This window comes from Rhodamnia argentea, chromosome 6 (genome assembly GCF_020921035.1).
Source record: "Rhodamnia argentea isolate NSW1041297 chromosome 6, ASM2092103v1, whole genome shotgun sequence".
In the NCBI taxonomy this organism is placed as follows: Eukaryota; Viridiplantae; Streptophyta; class Magnoliopsida; order Myrtales; family Myrtaceae; genus Rhodamnia; species Rhodamnia argentea.
This window is the reverse complement of record NC_063155.1, coordinates 632501-642500: the sequence shown is the minus strand read 5'-3', so window position 1 is coordinate 642500 and position 10000 is coordinate 632501. Positions and strand designations below refer to the sequence as shown.

At 49.9% G+C, this 10000-nt stretch overlaps 2 non-coding genes across 2 annotated transcripts in view; both read left to right on the top strand.

Moving 5' to 3' along the window:
- The first annotated feature begins 9154 nt into the window (after positions 1 to 9154).
- On the top strand, positions 9155 to 9311 carry LOC125315785. Its single transcript, XR_007199072.1, has one exon. It is a non-coding gene; the product is annotated as a 5.8S ribosomal RNA (ribosomal RNA).
- A 212-nt stretch (positions 9312 to 9523) lies between these two features.
- The window catches only part of LOC125315757, a 3386-nt gene continuing 2909 nt past the window's right edge, over positions 9524 to 10000 (top strand). Inside the window, exon 1 of the ribosomal RNA XR_007199045.1 lies at positions 9524 to 10000. This exon is cut by the window's right edge and continues 2909 nt beyond it. This is a non-coding gene — a ribosomal RNA (28S ribosomal RNA).

Below are 10000 nucleotides of genomic sequence, written 5' to 3'. Positions count from 1 at the left end.
TGTTGACTATTGCATTACGGATCATTGTCTTGTTGTGCTGGTTTTGTTGTGCTATTCCTTTTGAATCTAGTGGAGCATCGCTGGTGTATGGAAGTTTGTCCGTGGAGAATCACCATACTGGAGTAATCGGTGCATCTTGGTTTATCGCTGGTGTGGTGGGTCTATCTTTAGCTAGCCGTGTGGTGTGACTTTTCCTGCTTCTATGGCTACACGCTCGAGTGATTCGCAACCCCCCACGATAACCCCATTCACTCATCTTCCCTGGAAGAGCCAACCCCCACCCTCCTCCCCGAACCCCAGCCGTTATCCTCCCCAGCACGGACCCTGGATGTCCTTACAGCTAATGGTGCAATTGCTGATAAAGGCAAGTCTGTGGCTGTAGCTCCCGAAGTGCCCCTCTCTGATCGGGTAGGTGCTCCACTCCGTGATCCCGGAAGAAGTCGTAGTAGAGGTAGACTTCGTACCAGGGGGGCAGCTTACAGCCGCTCTAGACCTCCTCTGCAGCCTTACGTGGGTTTCTCTCGTCCTTCGGAAGAAAGAGATCCTTCTACATCCCGAGCCACTGCAAACGAGGTTACTGATCGACCTAAGACTGTGCCTCCCAAGCAACAGAAACCAAGAACTTGGGCAAATGTTGCTAAAGTAGTAACCACAGGCTACAACCTGAAACATGTTCCGCAAACCTTCTTAGATGGTGACCTTATTGTTGACATTCCTCGGGAGGTTGAGGCGGAGCAACACCCTTTGTGGCAAAATTGTATAGTCGGACAGTACATTGGTAGGAAGATTTATTTTAAAGCAATCGAAGAGGCGGTGAGGAAGGCCTGGGGTGAATTCCTTATCGATGTTCGTCTCCATGAAGATGGCTTCTATTTTTTCAACATTCCTGACGAATCATTTAGGAGGAAGATTACGGAAAAGGGCCCAATATCCATCTTCAATAGCACAATGGTGCTACAACAATGGCACTCCGACTTGAAACTCATCAAAGGGATCCAACAAAGTTTTCCTATTTGGGTAAAGCTTCGGGGTGTACCATTTTCCCTATGGTCCTCTTCCGGACTAGGCTACATTGTAAGTGCAATTGGTAAGGCACTATTTGTCGATGAACAAACAGACTCCATGAAAAGAATCTCATATGCCCGAGTATGTGTTGAAATTACAGCAACTAATCCTCTCCCCGATGAAGTCAAAGTGCGCTGGAAAGGAGAGCTGTTGAACATCGTGGTGGAGTACGAATGGAAGCCATTATCTTGCCCCACTTGTGCTGTTTTTGGGCACAAAGTTGGCTCGGCCGAATACCCTTATGCTACCCCAACTCTCCCAAATCTCCCTCCTAAGCCTTTGACCACCAACCAATCTGAAGGAGTTTGGAAGCAAGTTAGAGGGCGGGGTAGACGACGCTTGATTGTAGAACCGGAGCAGATTCCTGTCCCCGCCCCTGTACCAACTCGGAAACCTGTCCCTATCTTGCCGAGAGCCACCGGGGATACAACACACACAGAACATTTGCAGCCTTTGCAGAAGGTTACAATTGTTAACGAAGTCCAAGGGCATACTCAGCCACACCCGATGATCCTCATGAATGTGGCCGGAGAATTACCGCCCGGTCCAGTCCGGACCGAAGCAACTCTGCAACAGGTGAGTCGGGGGACCACTTCGGCTTCTGCACTGCCCCCAAACCTGCCTGTTGCTAACTTGGAAAGTGGTAACACAACACCCTCCCCCCTAATCTCTTCTGAAGGTAAAACTCCAACCCCCCTTGCTGTAGTTGAGGGATCCGGTTCTAGACCTCCCTGTTTGTCTGCTGCATTGACCTTACTATCACGGATGGATCAACCGGCTACTACACTATTCCTCCAAGCTGTTTTGGAGGCCGCCGCTCGATCGTAAATAAACTTACACCAAATAGATAAATATGGGAATGCGGAGACCCACTCTAAGGCTGGTTCTGTGCCTCCTCGGGTTATGTCTCCCGGACAGCCACACCCCACCATACCGGTTCTAGCTTCTTGAACAAAGCGAAGCCTTTCTACCTCCTCCTCTCGAACCACCTCGATTTGCTCTACTTGAGACAAAGAAGGGGCTTCGGATAGCAAGGTGACTAGTGATGTGGATGAGGATTTTCCCTTGTTATCCCCACCACATACTAGATCTCGAGCAATGGTATTTGCCCTTCCCAAAACACAACAAGTTGTTCCAATGGCTGAAACCTTGGACGAGGCCCTTCAACAACTTTCAAATGAAGATGATACCATCCAAGATGGCGATAATATACCTAATTCCTCTAAGGCTAGTTCCCGGAAGCCTAGGAGGAGACCCAACAAGAAAAAATGGTAACGCCACCTCTTCCCCTCTGTATATATGTTTTTTGGCATTTGGAACATTAGGGGCTTGGTGGATCCCCTGCGTCAAGTCGAAGTCCGATCCTTGGTTCGGAATCACCGTCTGTCTTGCATCGGGTTATTAGAGACTAAGGTCAAAGCATGTACCTTCGCCGCCGTTTCTAAAGGTCTTCTACCGGGTTGGAATTGGGTGGCCAATTATGATCACTCCCCCTTGGCGAGAATTTGGGTTGGATGGGACCCCCGTGTCATTGAGTTGACAGTTCTTTCGAGGTCGGAACAATTAATTCATGTACGTATTTCACTCAATGCCCTCAACTCTACTTGCATCTTCTCGGTTGCATATGGTGGTCATACATTTATCTCCCGTCGCTCTCTTTGGGCGGAGCTACTTCAACATAGCGGATGTAACGTCCCATGGTTAGTTGCCGGTGATTTTAATGCCATTCGACACCACACGGATAGAATGGGAGGGTCAAACAACTGGATCCCAGCTTTTGACGAATTTGGAGACTGTCTTTCCCGGGTGGGTTTGGATGACCTCCGATATGTGGGACGCAGATTCACGTGGACTACTTCTTCTGGTTTGCACCGAAAACAGCGTAAGATTGACCATGTTCTAATAAATGAACACTGGACCCGAGCCTTCTCCTTCTCCGAGGCTACCTTCTTGTCTCCCGCGATCTCCGATCATACGCCCATGGTTGTTAAAATACAGCCCCCTCCTATTACCAAGAAGCCGTTCAAATTCTTCAATTTTTGGACTACTCATCCCTCTTTCAAGGAGGTAGTTACGCAGGTTTGGTCCACCCCTCTCCTTGGTACTCCGATGTTTGTGGTTTGTACCAAGTTGAAGCTACTCAAATTCCGACTAAGACAACTTAATAGGAGCTCCTTCTCGGACATCTCGGAACGTCTTGAGCTAGCTAGGAATGATTTGTCGGTGATTCAAGAGGCCCCGGAACTTGATCCTATGAACCAAGAATTGGCGGACCGTGAACAAGAACACCTTCGGGCCTTTTCAGCTCTTAGACTACAAGAAGAGTCATTCTTCAAACAAAAATCAAGAATTAAATGGCTCAAGGAGGGTGACTTGAACACTAGATACTTCCACCACTTCGTCAACAAAAGAAGGCTACATAATCGCATCCTCTCGGTGATGGGGCCCGAGGGTACAACTCTCACCGATCTTAACCAGGTTAAGGCCCATATAGTCAACTACTATGACATGCTTCGAATACGAGAGATGACTCCTATTCGGCCGGAGGTTTTAGAGATACGGGGCTTCCTCTCCCGCACCCTATCCGTCGATCGGGTTGAACTCTTGTCTAGGCCCGTCACCGAGGATGAGATCCGTTCTACCCTATTCTCTCTAGCCAAAGGGAAGGCCCCGGGCCCCGATGGCTTCAACGTGGAATTCTTTATCTCGGCTTGGGATGTCGTTGGCCACTCCATCATCTCCGCCATCATGGATTTCTTTAGGAATGGGCGACTACTCAAGGAACTAAATGCAACCATTCTATCACTCGCGCCGAAGTCCCCCAATGCCATGACGATGAATGACTTCCGGCCCATCGCTTGTTGCAATACTATTTATAAATGCATCACTAAGTTGCTGGCTAATAGAGTGGCCTCTCTTTTGCCATCGCTTATTAGCTCTTCTCGGACGGCTTTTGTCAAAGGAAGGAAAATCGGTGACAACATCTTGATTGCCCAAGAACTGTTTGCGGACTTCCATCACCCCCAATATAGTTCAAGATGTGCTATAAAGGTTGATTTCTTTAAGGCTTACGACACGGTCAACTGGGATTTCCTTAAGCTAGTCCTTCAAGCCTTCGGATTCCCGGACTTCCTTATTGGCCTGATCATGGAGTGTGTTACTACACCCAAATTTTCTGTGGCTATAAATGGGGAGCTCCACGGGTTCTTCTCCAGCAAGAGAGGCATCAGACAAGGTGACCCCCTTTCTCCCTACCTCTTCACTTTAGTGATGGAAGTGTTATCCGGGATTTTGCATGACAAATCCTCTCGGCCTGAATTCAAACCTTATTGGAGATGCAAACACCTAAAGCTCTCCCACCTATTTTTCGCCGATGATGTCCTATTGTTTTCCGAAGGCCATTTACCCTCCATTGAGTTATTGGAAAATGGGTTGCAGCTATTCTCTTCTTGGTCGGGCCTAAAACCCAACCCTAACAAAAGTGAGTTCTTTGTCTCAAGTGGGGACCCATCCGTTTCTGCACGCATTCAGCGGGTGCTGAATTTTCGACAAGGGATGTTACCTTTTCGCTATTTGGGTGTTCCCGTTATCTCTTCGAGACTTAGGAAGACAGATTGCAATATTCTAGTGAATAATATTACGGCGCGAGCTCGGTCTTGGGCTCAACGTTTCCTCTCTTATGCTGGCCGTTTGCAACTTCTGAAATCAGCATTGCAGTCCATCCATGTATATTGGGCTAGCGTCTTCCCCCTCCCCAAAGCTGTCTTGAATGAAATAGAGGTTGTTCTGCGTCAATTTTTGTGGAAAGGGCCCGATCTTGGAGTTGGTGGGGCTAAGGTTTCTTGGTCAAATATTTGTTGCCCGAGGAAGGAAGGTGGATTGGGGATTCGTAGACTTGTTGGATGTAATAAAGCCTTAATGTTAAAACACATTTGGTCTCTTTTTACTGACAAGGAATCTCTTTGGTGTAAATGGATTCACTCGAATTTTCTTCGGAAATCCAATTTCGGGATGGTCAATCGACCTACTATTTGTTCCTGGTCGTGGAAGAAAATTTTGGACCTCCGCCAACAATTTTACAAGCATTTCAAATGGAGGGTGGGGAATGGACTATCCATCTCCTTTTGGTTTGATCATTGGCATGACAAAGGCCCCCTTCATAGCTTCTTTACAGCGGGGGACATCTATAGAAGTGGGATCCCTCGTACGATCACCGTCCGGGCCTTCTTCTCCTCTTCCTTTCCACCTTCTACTACACTTGCGGCAATGTAGGCTTGGTTGAACCCGATGCCTATTTTTATAGAGGGTAGAGAGGACGGTCTTAAGTGGCGGGGCCATCATTCTGGACACTTCTCGGTTTCTTCGGCCTGGGAGCTCATGAGGTCGAAAGGCCGCCTCGTTCATTGGCACTCCTTCATATGGGATAAGGCCTTCGCGCCGTGGGATTCATTTATTATGTGGCTAGCTTCGCACGGCCGTCTCCCGACCCAAACTATTCTTCTTCAATATCGAAGGATTGAGGATGGTACATGTGCTTTTTGTAATGACACACCGGACTCGGTTAATCATCTATTTTTTGGATGCCCTATTACTAGTCAATTGGCTGCGACTTGGGCCTCCAACTGTCTTTTGCATTGGCGGAATCGACCTTGGGATGACTTCGTTAAATGGGCTAAGGCGCACTTGGGTGGCCCCTCATTCTCTCATAGGATTGCGAGATTTGCTCTAGGTGCCCTTTGCCACATCATTTGGACCACAAGGAATGATATCCTTTTTCGCAACAAGCAACTATTTCCTCCGGCAATAATGTTCCACCTCACCAAACTCGTTAAGGATAAAGTCGTATCCTTGGGACATGTTCGAGATCACTCTCGTAATAGACGTATCCTACAAAACCGGGGCCTTTCGGCCACTATATTTGATGCGCCTTCTTAGCAAAGCTCTTGCTGATGCTGCTAGTAGTCGACCGTATCAAGTTCCACCACTAAGAGTTTGGTGTTCTCTTCTCTCGGCTCCTCTCGGTTCTTGCATTGCGAAATTTGTTAAATGTGATGATACTTCATATCTGGTGTTTGAGTATGGACTGGAGTCTTCTACCCCCGAAGATTGTGACGATGCAGCTTATCACCCCTTTACAAGAGCTACTTGTAGGCCCCGCTATCTCGAAATGCATGACTTCCCCACCACCGCTTGCTGATGGTTCTATTAGCTGTGCATTCTGTCTCTATTGGCCCCTTCTGGCCCCCAATGTGGCTCCTCTTCTGACCTTCCCTAAGTGCATTCCACCACTCCTCGGGTCCTGTTATGTTGCTGTGGTATTATGTGGGTCCCTTGCACTTGTTGAACTTGCTACAGCTGGTGTCTCTCCCGCCTATTTTATGTTTATTCTGCTGCATCCACCTCTTCTCAGCCTTGGTGTTGGGTTACTAGTGAAGATATCAGCCATGTTCATCTTCGGCCTTTGCTCCGATCATTGTGAGAGTTTTGTGTTCCTTTTGGTGGTCGTTGTTTGGTCTTTCCTTGGTGTTCCTTTGCTTCTTCTTGTTACCCCGTGTTGTTAGGGGGTTTGTGCTGTCTTGGTTGTCCCGGTTTTTGGCCACTTGTTTGGTCTCTGTTCGGTTTCAATTTTTGTTGTGTTACTTGTATCCCGCCCTCTGTTCAATTGCGGCTTGACCTCTTGTGCTGCGATGTCTCCACTTCTTTACTACTTCCACTGTTGATCCAACCCGGGAGGGCCCCCAACCGTAACTTTGGTTGGTTAGCTCGGCTTCAACTCTTTGGGACTTGCCCCTGCTTCTTCTGTTAGTTTGATTAGTTTCCACGGTTCTTGCGTCAGTTTGCTTTGCCCGTGCTTTCTTCTTTTTCTAGTTGTTCTGTCACGACTTCTTGTCATTTTTGCTCCCTTTCCCCCTCCTTGTTCTCTTCTACACCGGTTCTCTCTTGTTGTTTTACTGGTCCGTGGTGTGGTTGCCCTGTCAACCTGCTCACTTCCTTTGAAGCTGCTTTTGGATCGTTGATTGGCTGCTGCAACAACACAAGACCTGCTTCTGCTTTGGCTGCTCTTCACCGATCTTCCGCCCTGTTTCTACTGCACCGGTGGTTCTCCTTCACCCGGTAGCTTACTGAATTCACAATCCTGGAGGTCCCGCCACGGTTTGCTTCTGGTTCCTCGCTCCTTTGTTAGTTCGAGGTTTGCTTCGTCGGTTGCTGGCTCCTCCCCAATTGGCCACCCCTCATACTGCCCTCGCTAACGCCGCTGCCGTGGCCTTTTCGCTCCTTAGTTTTAGTCTTTTGGCTGCTTGTTACCGGTATCGTAATCGGGTCCGAGCTCGGGGTGGCTGCTGATGCTTGGTTCCCCCCCTTCGGTTGTTCTCCCCCTTCCCCTGTTTTGTTTCTTTCTGTTTTGCCACCTCTCCGGTGGCCCTCTCCTCTTCTTCCTATCTTTGGTCGATTGTTTGGCCTGCTTTTTGTGTTTTCCTCCTCCCCCCTCTCTTCTTCCCGTTCTTGCTCTGGTTGGTTCCGTTTTGGCTTGCTATTTTAGGCGCCGTTGCTCTCGGCATTCTGTTCTCCCCGGGCGACCTGCGTCTGATTTCTTGGCGAGATCACCCTCCCTGCGGCCCTTCATCAAATCTGCTGCTTCCCTCCCTCCCGGAGTTTCGTCGTGGCCCTCCTCTCTTGCTGTTGGCGTGCTACTGCTTTTGGCTTTGTGGCTCCTTGTTGTGTTCAGCTGTTGTTGCTGGTGGTCTTGGCTTTTCGCCTTTGCCTTTTCTTTCCCTTTTGCTTGGCTCTACTTGTACATGCCTTCGTTTCTTGTTCGCCGTTCATCGGTTGTATTTTGTGGCCGGTTCACCGATGAACTCCCTATGTCACCTGTTGTGCCATATCGAGTTCATGGTTCGTGTACCCGGTTTTCTTTGTTTCTAGCTTTTTGGAAGATCAATACATACTTACCTTACAAAAAAAAAAAAAAAACAACTGCGAAAGCATTTGCCAAGGATGTTTTCATTAATCAAGAACGAAAGTTGGGGGCTCGAAGACGATCGGATACCGTCCTAGTCTCAACCATAAACGATGCCGATTAGGGATCGGCGGATGTTGCTTTTAGGACTCCGCCGGCACCTTATGAGAAATCAAAGTTTTTGGGTTCCGGGGGGAGTATGGTCGCAAGGCTGAAACTTAAAGGAATTGACGGAAGGGCACCACCGGGAGTGGAGCCTCGCGGCTTAATTTGACTCAACACGGGAAACTTACCAGTCCGGACATAGTAAGGATTGACAGACCGAGAGCTCTTTCTTGATTCTATGGGTGGTGGTGCATGGCCGTTCTTAGTTGGTGGAGCGATTTGTGCCGGTTAATTCCGATAACGAACGAGACCTCGGCCCGCTAACTAGCTATGTGGATGTACATCTCCACGGCCAGCTTCTTAGAGGGACTATGGCCGCTAGGCCAAGGAAGTTTGAGGCAATAACAGTGCAGTGATGCCCTTAGATGTTCGGGCCGCACGCGCGCTACACCGATGTATTCAACGAGTCTATAACCTTGGCCGACGGCCCGGGTAATCTTTGAAATTTCATCGTGATGGGGATAGATCATTGCAATTGTTGGTCTTCAACGAGGAATTCCTAGTAAGCGCGAGTCATCGGCTCGCGTTGACTACGTCCCCGCCCTTTGTACACACCCGCCCGTCGCTCCTACCGATTGAATGGTCTGGTGAAGTGTTCGGATCGCGGCGACGTGGGCGGTTCGCCGCCGATGATGTCGCGAGAAGTCCACCGAACCTTATCATTTAGAGGAAGGAGAAGTCGTAACAAGGTTTCCGTAGGTGAACCCGCGGAAGGATCATTGTCGAATCCCGCATAGCGAGAATGACCGAAGAACTCGTAAAAAACTCAATAGGGGCGGTGGGTCTTTTCCCACCGTCCCTCGACGCCTGGGATCGCATGGGCGCCTAGAGCGCTCGGGCCTTCTCGGCGGCACAACGAACCCCGGCGCGGAATGCGCCAAGGAACTTGAACAAGAGAGCGATGCTCCCATCACCCCGAACATGGTGCGTGCTTGGGATGCCATGCAATCTCCTATTATTCATAACGACTCTCGGCAACGGATATCTCGGCCCTCGCATCGATGAAGAACGTAGCGAATCGCGATACTTGGTGTGAATTGCGGAATCCCGTGAACCATCGAGTCTTTGAACGCAAGTTGCGCCCGAAGCCATTCGGTCGAGGGCACGTTTGCACCGGGTGTCACACACGGCGTTACCCCTAATCCCTCGCCTTTAATTGGGCGGGCGGGACTCGGGTGCGTATGTTGGCCTCCCGCGACGATTTCGTCCCGGTTGGCCCAAAATCGAGCGCTGGAGCGATTAGCACCACGACATTCGGTGGTTGATGAGACCCCAATGATCAATGTCATGCGTGACGCCCGTGCGGGCGCTCCGTGAATCTACTCTTTACCAGCGCGACCCCGGGTCAAGCGGGGCTACCCGCCGAGTTTAAGCATATCAATAAGCGGAGGAAAAGAAACTAAGAAGGATTCCCCTAGTAACGGCGAGCGAACCGGGAAGAGCCCGAAGCATGAGAATCGAGCGCCCTCGGCGTTCGAATTGTAGTCCGGAGAAGCGTCCTCGGCGACGGACCGGGCCCAAGTTCCCTGGAAGGGGGCGCCGAGAGGGTGAGAGCCCCGTCGTGTCCGGACCACTGTCGCACCACGAGGCACCTTGTCGGCGAGTCGGGTTGTTTGGGAATGCAGCCCTAATCGGGCGGTAAATTCCGTCCAAGGCTAAATATGGGCGAGAGAGACCGATAGCAAACAAGTACCGCGAGGGAAAGATGAAAAGGACTTTGAAAAGAGGGTCAAAGAGTGCTTGAAATTGTCGGGAGGGAAGCGGATGGGGGCCGGCGATGTGCCTCGGTCGGATGTGGAACGGCGATGAGCC